This window comes from Nomascus leucogenys, chromosome 18 (assembly GCF_006542625.1).
Source record: "Nomascus leucogenys isolate Asia chromosome 18, Asia_NLE_v1, whole genome shotgun sequence".
In the NCBI taxonomy this organism is placed as follows: domain Eukaryota; kingdom Metazoa; phylum Chordata; class Mammalia; order Primates; family Hylobatidae; genus Nomascus; species Nomascus leucogenys.
Window position 1 is genome coordinate 56953418 of NC_044398.1, and position 15717 is coordinate 56969134.

A 15717-nucleotide genomic window follows, 5' to 3' on the forward strand; every position below is an offset into this window, starting at 1 on the left:
AAATAAATCCCCATAATCAGTGCATTCTGTCCCAGTTGTCAAACTATGTGGGAAGATAACTCATAATCAAAAGGCACTTTGGGCCAGGCACAGTGGCTCACACCTGTAATCCCAGACTTTGGGAGGCTGAGGTGGGTGAATCACTTGAGGTCAGGAGTTTGAGACCAGCCTGGCCAACATGGTGAAACCCTGTTTCTACTAAAAATACAAAACTTAGCCGGGCATGGTGGCATGCACCTGTAGTCCCAGCTACTCAGGAGGCTGAGGCAGGAGAATCACTTGAACTTGGGAGGCAAAGGTTGCAGTGAACCAAGATGGCGCCACTGCACTCCAGCCTGGGTGACAGAGCGAGACTCTGTCTTGAACAAGCAAACAAACAAACAAACAAACAAAAAACACCCAACAGGTACTTTGGCTAAAACAGAGTCAAGAGAAAAAAGAAATTTATTTTATAAAACGTCTGTCAGCTGACATAGCTCTCTCATTGTCATTCAACCCATATTGACTGTCTGCCATGTGCCAAGAACTGTTCTAGTTGCTGGGCATATAATGGTGAACAAAATAGCTGTGTTGGGAAGACAGAAATAATCACACAAATATAATGCATTTATAATTAGAAATTGAAATTAGTGTTTTGGAAGAAAAAAAAAACAGGATGCTATGCAAGAGAATACCAAGGGAATCCTAAATCAGATTTTGTAGGATCTGACATTTTAAATGAGACTGAAGAATTAGTGGAAGTTGGAAAAAGTTGAGAAGAAAAGGGTTGCAGAGGGGAAAGAACTCCAAGCAGAGAGAGAAGAATGTGTGAAGGATCTTGGGCAGGAAACCTTTGACGGATAGGCAAGGCAGCCATGGGGCTGGGGTGAACATAGAAAAGGGGAGAAAGGTGCAAGCTGAAGATGAGGAGGAAGGCAGGCACCACTGATGCACTTTAAGCAGAGAGGTGGCACGAGGCAATCAGTGTTTGTAAATTATCATTCATTACGTGGACTGAAGTGGAAGATCAGATGAGCATGGGGAGATTAGTTAGTGGACTAGTTGGTAAAGAAGATAGTGGCACAGATCAAGGTTGTAGTAGTGCAGATAAAGAGTAGCTGTTGGCTTCAAGAAATATTTAAGAGGTAAAAATATAACTTGGCGATGGATTGAAAGGGGGAAGAGGGAGGTTTCAAAATTTACAACCAAATTCTGATTTGAGCAGCCAGGCAGTGGGGCAGTGGGGGGCGGGGCTGCCATTTTCTGAACTGGGAAAATCTAGGGGAGGAGCAGTTTATGAGAAGATATGGTGAAGAGATCAAGAATATGATTTTAAACATGTTAGGCTTATGACAATTGTGGCATCTAGTTGGAAATTTAGATCAAGAGATGGAAAGATGATTGAAAGAGTCAGAGATTTGGATCAAAAGAGATGTGGGGTAGACCTGTATGTTTGGAGATTCATCAGCGTGAATGAGATCACCTTGGGACAAAGTGAGAAGGCAATGAATGAGCTCTCAGCAACTACCATTTAGAGGTAAGGTGGGAGAGGAGTCAGTAAATGAAAGGCCAAAACAATGAAAGTTTAATGTCCAGAGAGGTCAAAAGAAAACCAGGAAGCCAAGAAAATTCAAGAAAGGAGCACCTTTTCCCTAAAGTAGATCCTTGACAATGGGAATGACATTCTCAACACCCTGGCCAAGACTTTCTCCTGGCTCTGAGTAGGACACAGGTCAACAACTACACTGGCACCCTGGCCTATGTTTCATTATTTGTAGTCCAAATTCTTCCATTGAATCCTTTTCTCTCTCTAGATATGTTAATGCCATTAATACCAGCCACGACATTAGCATTGGACCCACCATGCCTATTAACACAGTCCACAGTAATACAGTTTGAATACCAAATTGAAGGAAACTTTTCAAAAGGTCAAGGAAATTTTTCAGCAGTTAAGGAGGCCAATGCTGGTGAACATCATAAGTAACTCTCAAGAGAACAATCTAATTTCGCTCCTTTCCAAGTTCTTAGTAAACCTCAGGTGATTTATTCATAAACACTGGTTACTCCAAGTAAGAGACAAACACAGATCGGGGGAAGAAAAAAGCGAGATAATTTTTCTGGAGGGTTAGTTTCTTTCTGCTGAAATGTGCTATGGTTTAAAAAAATCAGCAGGTCTGACTGACAGCAAGTTATGTAACTTTTGGAAATTCACTTAGTGAGCCTCAGTCTTATTTTCCTCATCCGTAATACAAAGAAACAGAACCAGACTTTGTCCAACCCTCTTTCCAGTCCTAATGGTCTATAACTATAAAACTCTAAGACTATTTGAAGTTACTGCAAACAAGAGTTTGGTCTCCAAACTGATCAGAATGCAGGAAAGCTCTGGCGGATACAGAACCAATGATTTGCACCAACACATATCAACCCAAGAACATCATTTGACAAACTAGAAACAATGTTAAGTAAAACAAAAATTGTCACTAATTTTTCAATCTTTTCAAATGAAAACTTCCTTAACAACAGTCCTTTGAGGTTTTCAACCACAGAGTGTTCCTCTTCAAAGGACTTTAAATACACGGTCTCTCTAGGAAGCCAGTGCTGTTATTTATAAAAGGAGAGAGAGAGAGAGAAGGAGAAGAAAAGAAGATGGAGAAAGAGAGGGAAAGAGAGAGAGACAGGAGAGAGAGGAGACAGGGAGAGGGATGGGAGAAGAAAAGCTAAAAAAAGGAATGACATTGTTCTTTTATCTAGAATGAGAGTTTCCAATGATAGAAGAACATTCTATGCTCTTAGGACAATGTCTGAGGCCACCAACAAAAAAAAACCTCCGTGTTCATAATTTTAAAAATTGTTGAGTGAAGCCAAAGGGAATAGCATTTTTTTTCTTTCTACCTAATGTGCTTGATGAAAAAGAATTGAAGTTAGCAACAGAGTAAGTGAATACCCATTATACCTGCAAACTGAAAGATAGTGTTTCACAGGACTGGTGTAAAAAGGCCATGCACATACTAATTTTTAAAACTGCACACGCAGATATGGCCTTTAGATGTACGTTTTTTATTCTACAGGAGGTGCCTATATAGGAAACAAGAATAGATGGGTAGTATATTTTTTGTTAAAACTGCCTTACCCTAGGCACTCAAGTCAGTGATGTCTGTGAAGCAAGAATATAAACTTATCTAAATGATATTGCTGATGTGAAAAACATCTGTGGAATTCTTTTGGAATAAAAAATATCCATTCCATTCCTGAACTTCTGCTACCAAGTTCTCCTTTCCTGAGACAACTAATGTTATCAATTTTTAATGTAACTTTTCTATAAATGTTGTATAAAAGCAAATGCACATATATACACACATACATAATTACATACACACATATGTATGTTCCTCTCACTTTTTAAAATTTAAATGAGAACATGCAATAACATTTGCCTTTTTCAGTTAGTAACGCTGTAAAGCTCATTTTTTATTAATACATATTCTTCATTCCTTTTTGTAGATACATGGTGTTGAATTGTGTAGCCATATATAATAAATTTCACCAGTACCCTACTGATGGACATCTAAGTTGTTTTCATATTTCCTATTAAAAGCAATGTTGCAGTGAATAAGCTTGAAAATTGCACTTGTTGATTGTATTAGGAACTATTTTTTACTTTGCTGTTTTTGCCTGTATGTGATTAGGTAATGTATATACATGACCTAAAATGTATAATTTACCCAAAGGTAAGTAGGAAGAAGACATCTTTCTCATGTCCCTTTCACATAAGCAACCACTATGACCAACTTCTTATTGTTCTAAATGTATACATTCTATGCATATAAGTGTCCATAGTATGAAAATAATTAGACATATATCTATAGAAGAATTACACCTATTTGACAGATGATTGGTTTCTTCTGTCACAGCCTACAGAGATCAGAAGACTCTTGTCATAAAAGGCATCATGTATGAGTGTAAGCCTTTATGTTAGGAAAAGCTTTTTTATTATTTCATTCTTTATCAACCACACACCATCAATATTGTGGATCTCATTAAGAAAGCAATGCTTTCATTGATTTTTAATGCCTATGTTTTTATTCTGGATGGAAGAGGGGCTATGGATATGGGACACTCCCTGCCCTGTCCTTAGCCACACTGTGTTGAATTTTCCAGTTTGGATTCATTGGTAAATTCATTGGTTTAATCTGGATAAATGCTTTAAAACAAATTCCCTGGCTTTTTTGCAGAATTATTGAGATGACAGGCAGCTGCCACCCACTTAGTAAGATGGTGTTCAGTACTAACTAGTAAGAATGCTTTATAGACAGGCATGGTGGCTCACGCCTGTAATCCAAGCACTTTGGGAGGCCGAGGCAGGTGGATCACCTAGGTCAGGAGTTCGAGACCAGCCTGGCCAACATGGTGAAAACCCTGTCTCTACTAAAAACACACAAAAAATTAGCTGGGCGTGGTGGTGGGCGCCTGTAATCCCAGCTACTTGGGAGGCTGAGGCAGGAGAATCACTTGAACCCAGGAGGTGGAGGTTGCAGTGAGCCAAGACCACGCCATTGCACTCCAGCCTGGACAACAAGAATGAAACTCAGTCTCAAAAAGAAAAGAAAGCTTTATAGGTGTAGATGATATAAACAGTGAGATAGACGAGTTAGGCTGCAAATTTTAACATTGCAATCATCTGAGTTCTGCTTTCATTATCTCAGTGGTGGGGTCTGCATTGGGTCGGCTGCTTCCTGTGTTTTGTGTTTTTCTCTTTCTTGATTGTATTTTTCCAGTGCTGAGAGTCTACTTGTTTATTAACTCTAGATTGCAGGCTGCATGCAGAGAGACCCTCCCTTCACACACAATAAAATCTCCACTATACACTTACATCTCTCTATGCAAACTGTACGCATCTCGCCTGAGTCCTTCTCTTCCATATGATCTTGCTAAAAGTACTTAGGAGCAGTCGTTCTAACCCACCACAATATTCTGAGTTTTTCCAATCAGTATCTCAGGAAGGGGTAGAAAGGCATGTGGCTTCCCTTCTCTGACAATGCATGTGACAATTTTACCAAATCTTTTGCCATGGAATAACAAGGTCAACAGCTTTACAGCCTGCCTAACAATCTTTCCCATTACTTAGATGTCACTTTATTCAATGACTATCATGAAGAATCAAATTATGATCCTTTCTAAGATGCGGAAATTCTATCAAGTCTTATCTTTCATAGGATTCTGCGCCAGACATTCAATGTAGCTATTGTATTACCTGAGTAGACATCTGTATTAGTCCGTTTTCACACTGCTATAAAGATACTACCCAAGATTGGCTAATTTATAAAGCAAAGAGGTTTAATTGACTCACCGTTCCACATGGCTGGCGAGGCCTCAGGAAACTTAGAATCACAGTGGAAGGGAAAGCAGGAATATCTTGCATGGTGGCAGGTGAGAGAGCATGTGTAGGAAACAAAAGGGGAAGAGCCCCTTATAAAACCATGAGATCTCATGAGAACTCATGATCATGAGAACAGGAGAACAGCATGGGGGAACCACCTCCATGATTTAATCACCTCCCATCAGTCTCTCCCTCAACACCTGGAGATTACAATTCAAGATGAGATTTGGGTGGGGACGCAAAGCCTAACCATATCAACATCATAACCACAGTTTGCTGTTGTATGCTCAGGGCCACTATTCACCACTAGAGTTAATCAAGACAAAGTTAACTGTCCAATTCAAGTTTCTTTCAAGCAAGCAAAACAAAAAACAGAAGGACCTAGCAAGCAGCTGTCTACTTTCCTTTCTATCCCCTGACTTTTCTGAGGCCAATGCTGAGGACAAATCTTAATCTTGTGCAATTCCCACCCATGAGCTGTGCTGTTTTGGACTAACATAGGTTTCTTTTATCTTTATTGGCTTTGAGAATGCAGTTCATTTTTTTTATTTTTTTTTTTCTGAATAAGCTCGATGGCTCAACACAGCCAGCAGGCTTAGGCTTTAGGCCCAGAGCACCCTGGAGGCCACATGTGGTTTAATCTTGACAAATGCTTTAAAACAAATTCCCTGGCTTTTTTTCAGAATTATTGAGATGACAGGCAGCTGCCACCCACTTAGTAAGATGATGCCCAGCACTAACTAGCAAGAATGCTTTATAGGTATAGATGGTATAAACAGTGAGATGGATGAGTTAGGCTGCAAATTTCAAGATTATCTTAGAATTTGGATCACCATCTCACTGTACCATTAAATTGCTGTAATTCTTTTGTAATGTACCCAAAACATTATTAAAGATAGCTTTGGCACACCCTTTATGGAATTAAAATACAGTTGTAAATCCTGAAAGTCTGTTTTTTCTAAGTATATTTTATAACATAAAAATAAAATAATGTGCCAAGATTCTAAATCTTCAAAATTTCTAGTTATTTCAGTATTAACCAAGCAAGTTGATGACAACTGACCATTACACTTTTTATAAAGTGAAAAAAAAAGTTTTTAAAAAGCAAAAATATAAGCCAAATGCCTTAATCAGAATAATCCACTTTGTAAAATCTGCATTATTATATTGTCATTTAGTCTTATGTTCCCAGCATTACCTCATAAGATATAAGTATATTTAAATAGTATCTGGCATTGATTCTTCATAAGATGTCTACTTTCTTTAAGAACTATTGTATTTTCCATGTCAATACAATTAAAGTATAGTGAGTGAGTTTTCAGACTGGTATTTTATTATTCCCGACTGATATTTTATTATTACAATCCCCTTAATACACATATTGGGGCTAATTTTCTTACAATAGATTTTTAAACTATATTGAAATTGTTAGATTTCTTTTTCAATCACATCAGAATTCAAGCGTTCTAGACAATTTATTCAAATGTTTAAGAGAAAACAAATTCTAAAATTATTAAATTTACTAATATTTTTCTGAGGATCTTACGGAGTTTGATTTCTGCCCCATTCTCATCTCATTGAACTTCTGCTCTCCTATAATATGTTCTAATATCATACTGTGCTTATTCAAATTTTTTACATGTCTGTATATCATTAAACCTAAAATGTCATCATAAAAGATTACAGCCTGTAATCCTAGCACCTTGGGAGGCCGAAGTGGGTGGATCACCTGAGGTCAGGAGTTTGAGTCCAGCCTGGCCAAAATGGTGAAACTGTCTCTACTAGAAATACAAAAATTAGCCAGGTGTGGTGGCGAACACTTCTAATCCCAGCTACTCGGGAGGCTGAGGCAGGAGAATCATATGAACCCAGGGAGCGGAGGTTGCAGTGAGCTGAGATCACGCCACTTCACTCCAGCCTGGGTGACAGAGCAAGACTCTGTCTCAAAAAAAAAAAAAAAAAAAAACAAACAAACAACCAAAAAAAAAACTTTACGAAAGATTACACTAGGCCAGGAGTGGTGGCTCACGCCTGTAATCCCAGCACTTTGGGAGGCTGAGGCTGGCGGATCACCTGAGGTCAGGAGTTTGAGACCAGCCTGGCCAACATGGTGAAACCCCATCTCTACTAAAAATACAAAAATTAGCCAGGTGTGGTGGCGGGGGCCTGTAATCCCAACTACTTGAGAGGCGGAGGCAGGAGAATCGTTTGAACCCGGAAGGCGGAGGTTGTGGTGAGCCAAGACCCTGCCACTGCACTCCAGTCTGGGTGACAAAGCAAGACTCTGTCTCAAATAATAATAATAATAACAATAATAATAATAATAATTACACTACTATTTGTCCTGGGAAAGGAAACATTTTTATGCATACAGAAAGATGCCAAAACTGAGCAGAGTGGCAGAATTTGATATTAGTTGAAGGAAGTGGTTGTCTTAGGAGGAAAGACCAGTATCAAAATGCAGATGAGGAGTTGGTAGCTTGGAATAAAATCCCAGAGACAACGCTGGAGTCCTCTTGTGTGAAAAGTTGTAACATTCCTGGCAGTGCAGAAAATATGGTAAAATATGGACACCGACAATTGTGAGTAAGAAAGTGATCAAGATAAGTCCAGCTATGAATATAAGGATATTTTAGGATAACAGCAGTCCCCCTTATCTGCGGGGAATACATTATAAGACCCCCAGTGAATGCCTGAAACTGCAGATAGTACTCAACCCTGTATATACTATACATTTTTTTCTGTACATATCTAAATTAAGCTTTAATTTATAAATTAGGCACATAAGAGATGAATAGCCACTAACAATAAAAAAGAACAATTAAAACAACAAGTTGTTCACAATTTCACAGATAGAACATTCATTCTTAGCATAGATCTTAGCAACCTCTGCATACAATTTCCTTTTCTTTCCTTATTAAGTCTGTAACTTTCACCATTTCACTTAAAGGAAGCACTTTATGGCTTTGCTTTGGCATATCCGAGTTGCCAGCAGCACTGCTCCTGCATTCTGGAGACATTATGAAGTAAAATGAGGGTGAATTGAGAGTTGAATCCAAGTACTGTGATACCATAACAGTCGATCTGACAGCCTGGTCGACTAAGTGAGACCACTAAGTGCTACTAGATGGGCAAGGAGTGTAGAAAGTGTGGATCTGCTGAACAAAGGGACAATTCAGGTCCAGGTGGGATGGAGCAGGATGGTGCAAGATTTCATCACACTACTCAAAACAGCGTGCAGTTTAAAACATATGGATTGCTATTTCTGGAATTTTCCATTTAATATTTTCTAACCATGTCGACCACAGGTAACTAAAATGGCAGAAACTGAAACCACAGATACAGGAGGACTACTGTACCACTGTACCTTATCCTTAATCTTTTTATGAGAATACATGAAAAAAATTATAAGAATACATGAAAAAAATTGTATCTTAAGTTGAAAAGGGCTCTTTCAGCAAGCATAAAATTCGAAGAGAGAAGGAAACATTATGACAATTAATTGTTAGAGGTTTTTTTCCTTTGATTTAAGATAATGATAACTCTTTTATTTTCTTTCGAGACAGAGTGTCGCTCTGTCACCCAGGCTGGAGTGCAATGGCGCCATCTTGGCTCACTGCAACCTCCACCTCCCGGGTTTAAGCGATTCTCATGCCTCAGCCTCCTGAGTAGCCGGGATTACAGGCACCCGCTACCATGCCCAGCTAATTTTTTGTTTTTTTAGTAGAGACAGGGTTTCACCATGTTGGCCAGGCTGGTCTTGAACTTGTGACCTCAGGTGATCCGCCCACCTAGGCCTCCCAAAGTACTGAGATTACAGGTGTGAGCCACTGCGCCTGGCCAAGACATTTTAAATGTCAGTTAAACCTAACATGCGCAGAGCCAACAATAGACAAAACTCAGCTGAAATGACAATAACCAAGTTTGCAACTCGGTGCATAATGTCGCATACATCACAACTGCCCCCTGGTCTATAGTGACTGTGAAACACCATTGAGTTTAGACATGTTCAGACATGAAAACAGCACATTGTAAGATAAATGGAACATGCTCTTCCACCAAAACATCCCACTGTTTCCTAGATGTTACGTTTTTAAAAATCTGGCTCAAATCCAGCTCATTGTGCAAGCCTTCATAATTAAAACCCCATTTGACACTTGGTATTGCTTACAGAACCCTATGTATCCACTACACAGTGGTATGTTGCTCCCTTCTTCACAATAAATACTTATGAGCCAGGCTATAAGAATCCTCTTTGATATTGCTTGGGAGGGCTTTCCAGATAGGAGCTGGGATGATGCCCTCCTAGGAAGTTAGAGCTGAATTAAAAAGCAATGGGTGACCAGGTGCTGTGGTTCACACCTGTAATCACAACGCTTTGGGAAGCCCAGATGGAAGGATTGCTTAAGCCCAGGAGTTCAAGCTCAGCCTGTGCAACATAGTGGCATCTTGTCTCTACAAAAAATAATTTTTTTAATAAAAAAAAATTTTTTTAAAATTAGCCAAGTGTAATGGCTTGCGCCTGTAGTCCCATCTATTCAGGTGGCTGAGGTGAGAGAATTGCTTGAGCCCAGGGTTTGAGGCTGCAGTGAGCTATGATTGTGCCACTGCACTTTAGCCCTGGTGACAGAGCAAGACCCTGTCTCAAAAAAAAGCAGTGAGTGTCAAAGTGCCTTCTTTGATGGTTTGTTTAGTAAACATGTAGTTTGGCTGTTGGATGTGCAAACTTTTTTTTTTTGAGACAGAGCCTTACTCTGTCACCCAGGCTGGAGTGCAGTGGCATGTTCTCAGCTCACTGCAGCCTCTGCCTCCTGGGTTCAAGTGATTCTTCTGCCTCAGCCTCCTGAGTAGCTGAGATTACAGGTGGGTGCCACCATGCCTGGCTAATTTTTTATTTCTAGTAGAGATGGGGTTTCACCATGTTGGCCAGGCTGGTCTCAAACTCCTGACCTCAGGGGATCCTCCTGCCTAGGCCTCCCAAAATGCTGGGATTACAGGCGTGAGCCATCATGCCTGGCCCCAAACTATTTTTTTTTTATTAATAGAGATAGAATCTCAAGCTGTCACCCAGGCTGGAGTGCAGTGGCACAAATATGGTTCACTGTAGGCTTGAACTCCTGGGCTCAAGTGATCCTCCTGCCTCAGCCTCCCAAGTAGCTGGAACTACAGGTGTACACTACCACACCTAGCTAATTTTTAATTTTTTTTTTTGTAGAGACAGGGTCTTGCTATGTTGCCCAGGCTAGTCTCCAACTCCTGGACTCAAGTGATCCTCCTGCCTCTGCCTCCCAAAGTGCTGAGATTACAGGTGTGAGCCACCACACCCTTCCTGGATATGCAAATATCTTAAAGGAAGGATTCTGTCTATAATTCCTCTCTATCATCTCCCTATTTAAAAGAGTGTGTAAATATGCAGTCAGTTGGATTTTACTCCCAACCAATGCTTAATTTGTGTAGCTTAGACATTTGTGTGGAAATTTATGACAGTGATTACCCTTCCATTTAATGGGAAAAAAAATTGTTCCTATGGTAACTGTTTCAGAACAGTGCATACTTACTATACTTCTAAAATATGCAGCCCATCCTATGGGAGTACAGATCATCTTGAAAGGATTTTCCCTCCTTCAGTAAACATTGATTTTTCCTCCTCTTCACGTGATTTCAGAATAAAATAAAACTTTGTAAGAACTGCTAAAGAAGAGCTTCAGGAAATGAGAACCATGAATGGGGCTGGTCCCTTGCAGCTGTCATGGGAGAGCAACAACACTGTCCTCAGGTGGTTTCTGGAAACACAAGCCGGTCCCTTCATAGCTGTATTTCTCCCAGACTCTTTTTCTTTTCCATGTATCATCATGTTTGCTGTGTTTGGGATGTTGCTATGCAAAATGATATAAAAGACTGGGTTTTTTCTAAGGCAATCAGGCTTAGCAGATGCAAGTTCAAGATGATGCAAAAGTTTCTTAGAAAAGTTTTAGACTTCCTTAGGGAATGTCATAAGAAATATTCAAGATAAGAGAGGATAAATATCGATGAAGGCCTAAAATGTCGTTTCACATGATAAAATTCATCAGCTACAGGGGCTTTGTAACTATGGACAGCACTGAAGTAGCCATTTTGAAACTGCTCTTATTTGTATTTTTGCAAACAAAGGGCCTCCTCCAAATTTTTTCTTCAAATTCACTGCTCTCTGTGAATTTTTTCCTTTAAAAACTATATGCTACAATCTTATTAAAGCAGAGAAATAAGAACACCGAACTACAGCTTGTAGTATTTGTTAGAAAAGTCAGCATCATGGTCTCCTTTTTCATTTTTTCCTTGTTATATGATTTTTTCTTCAGAGCTCACTTATAAAAAGAGACCTATTGATTCTGTAGTTCTGTGATGGACATACAGAAAAAGAGTTATGAAACGTTCATAATATCTTAAGTACGTAACACCCATCCTGAGCAAACATGACTTACAGACTCTAAAACTGTGAGTCTTCACAGCCAAAGGAGTAGCATGGGCTTACTTAAGGACTGAAAACATTCATCTTGCTACTTATAAAGTAGTCAAATGTGGCTGGGCGCGGTGGCTCATTCCTGTAATCCCAGCACTTCGACAGGCCGAGGTGGATGGATCACTTGAGGTCAGGAGTTCCAGACCAGCCTGGCCAACATGGTGAAACCTTGCCTTTACTAAAAATACGAGACTTAGGCAGGCATGGTGGCACATACTTGTAATCCCAGCTACTCTGGAGGCTGAGACAGAAGAAGCACTTGAACCCGGGAGGCAGAGGTTGCAGTGAGCAGAGGTCGCACCAGTGCACTCCAGCCTGGGTGACAGAGCGAGACTCCATCTCAAGAAAACAACAACAACAACCAAGAAGTCAAATGCAATAGTTGGGAAAATAGAGACACAGTGAGTGATCATGTGTGATTCGACTTCTGTCTCTCCAAAGGTAGCAAGCTCTGTGTACAACAGAGCCTTGAGTAACATACAGAATACCTAGGTGAAATTACGGGTTTTCGAACAACTGGTCTGCTTTTGGCAACTCACTACAGTGTCTGAAATCCCACCATCAAATCTTTTCAGGCAGTACTGAATTCGCTTATCCAAATACGCTAAGGATAGAAAGGCCGCAGCTGAAGGAGTCAGAAGCATACAAAGGAGCAGAAGAGGCAGTGTAGGGGCTGAGAAAAGTCGTGGGTGTGCAGCGACACTGTGCAAGGCAGGTCTAAGCGCGGCACCACCGGAAGGATCTTAGATAACAAAGGATGCTGTCTAACACCCAAGGAGGATGTTAGCTCCTGGATGAGCAAGGGGATGTTGGCACCTGTGAGGTAGAGATTGGTTGAAGATTGGTGGATTCCTATTTTTTAAGTCTGCCTTGTTGGCTCAGCAAGACATCGAATTTGTGCCTTCTCAGACTTCATGGGCAGGAGCACCTCACGATGGCTAGGCTTACGCTTTGTTTTCCTTGTGTATCAGCCCTGGAAAAGGACTGATGTCAGAGACAAAGGAAAAAGGCAACAGAGAGAGAGAGTTCTTTCCTCTGGGCCTGGGAAAACCTTGCTCCCTATATTAGAATCAAAAGTAAGAAGGAATGATAGCCCAAGCTCTTACTTGCAGATAGGTTTTCAAAAATCTATCAGGTAATGACATTTCCCACTAATATTTTGCACTCTTTGCAGCATCCCAGTGATGGTGTAACTGGTGGCCAGGACTACCAGCAGCCTGTACACACACACACACACACACACAGCATACACACGTATATACACACACATCATACGTACACATCATACACAAACATCATACACACATATCATACACATATATACACACACATCATACAGACGTATACACATACATCATACCCACATATACACACATATATACACACATCATACACAGATACACACATGTCATACACATACATCATACACACATATCATATACACATATACACACATCATTCACATACATCACACACACATCATACACACATATACACACATATATACACACATCATACACACATACGCACACATCATACCCATACTCACATCATACACACACATCATACACACATATACACACACATACACAATCATACACACATATACATACACATCATATACATCATACACACACATCATACACACATCATATACACGCACATATGCACACACACATCGTACACACACACATATACACACATCATGCACACACATACATCATATATACACATACACACATATCACACACGTATACACACATCATACACATATATAGACACATATCACACACATATACACACAAAATACACACACATCATATACATTATACACACACACATACACACATCATATACATGCACATATACACCCATCATACACACATACACACATATACACACATCATGCATATACATACATCATACATACACACATCATACACACATATCACACATGTATACACACATACACACATATAGACATATATCATACACACACGTACACACACACGCAGATAGGAGTCATTACTATCCAATCAAGGTCATCAAAGGCATAAAGGAGGGTCAGGATTACAGCCAGACTGATGAAAAGGCTCTCGTAAAATTCGTTTGAGGACCTAAACATTGAACTAAGCAAAGAGTAACACAATGAGAACTATAAAGCTTCACTGAAGGAAAGAGAAGAACTAAAATTCCCCATCCTTCCCCCGCTACCTCCATGGTGAGTATTCAGCTCATTTGGGGGTTTATTCTCAGTTGTAAGAGCCAAAGCCTTTCATCGTTTCTGGGCAGAACACCCATTAAAGGCAGACCAGGTGGTACCAGCTGCACCTGATGAAAGAAATCACACGGTTTCATTATGTAGAGTAACGACAGAAGAACGGGCAGTCTGGACCAGCTGGATCTGTCTCTGCCACTCTTCAGTGCATGCACACACACACACACACACATGCACATGCACACACACACGTACACACATACCAGAAAAAGAAGACTCAGGAGCTCTGAATTCGTGGAGGCCAGAAATTGAACCTGGTACCCATGGAATCTGGAATCTTTCTGGCCTGTTACGATGTGCAAAGCAGCAGGTCTTGTTCATAACTGGCAGTAAATCTGCTTATTTAGTTAGGCAAAAAAAAAAATTGTTATGACTTTTCAAAGCCATGAATAGGCAATAAAGTGAAAAACAGAGACACTGCCACATTTTCTTCTCTGCTGTAGTAACAACAGCAAACATATATAGCTCCTGCTAGGGTCTGTGTTATTCTAAGTGCTTAATCTAAATTAACTCAGTCCTCATAATAGCCTTATAATGTAGATATGATTATCATCCTCTTTTACTGATAGGGAAATTGAAGCATGGAGAGGTTAGGTAATTGTCCAAGATCTCACCGTCAATAATTCATAGTAGAGGTGTTGATGGGTGAGAGTGCGGATGCCCATAAATAAAGGAATATACTCAGGTGCCTAAAAAGGTACAAGAAATACTCTTCACTAAGATTTCACTTAATCTCCAGCATCTTTCTTGTACTATATTCCATCCGTTTTAATCCTTACACATGTGGAGTGACACATTCTAACAGAGTGTGATTCCATTAAGAGAATAATGAAAACGGTGTTGGGGCACCAGGCTTGCAGCCCAGGCTGCTCAGTTAATGCTGGAAATTGTCTCAGAGAAAAGGTGTTTCTGATGTCCAAAACAAGGCCCACAGCACTGGGAGAAAGGACTGAAGAAAGCAAGAGGGTTTTGTGGTCTCAGCAAAAGTTGGTGCTGCTTTCAAAGTTAATGAGAAAGTTGCATGTACAACACACTGGGGTCTCTCCTTTATTAGCCACTTTATTATTAAGGCCTTTCTTTGCACACATTTCATTTTTTCCTCTTTAAATATAAAGGTGGCATTGATGCCAAAATGGCAAATTACGTAAGTGACATATTTGATTTTCTGTTTTCTGGATGCAGCAGAGAGGTTCCAGTTTCTACTCTCCTTGCACTGTGCTTCACACTTATTCTTCAGGAGGGAGGTGATGAATCTGGATGTGTTCTTGGCAAAGTATTCTTATGGGCATCCTCTATTGAGTCAATATCCAAATACTATTGCAGGCAAAGCCAAATATAACTTACTTTCTCTGCCAGTTATATCTCTTATTCTGAAATTTTAATGTTCATACTTAATAAATCGTTTAACTGAAGAATCAGGTCAACCTCCCAAGTTACACAACCTCTACTAAATGCAAGAAACAAGACCAGGTTTCAGGTGGTTGTGTGGCTGTGGAATTCGTTTCATTATTTTGTATTTGATGTATTCTCATATAAAATCTTTAAATGCAGCAAGTTTATAGGCCCACGACTTGCTGATTTCTG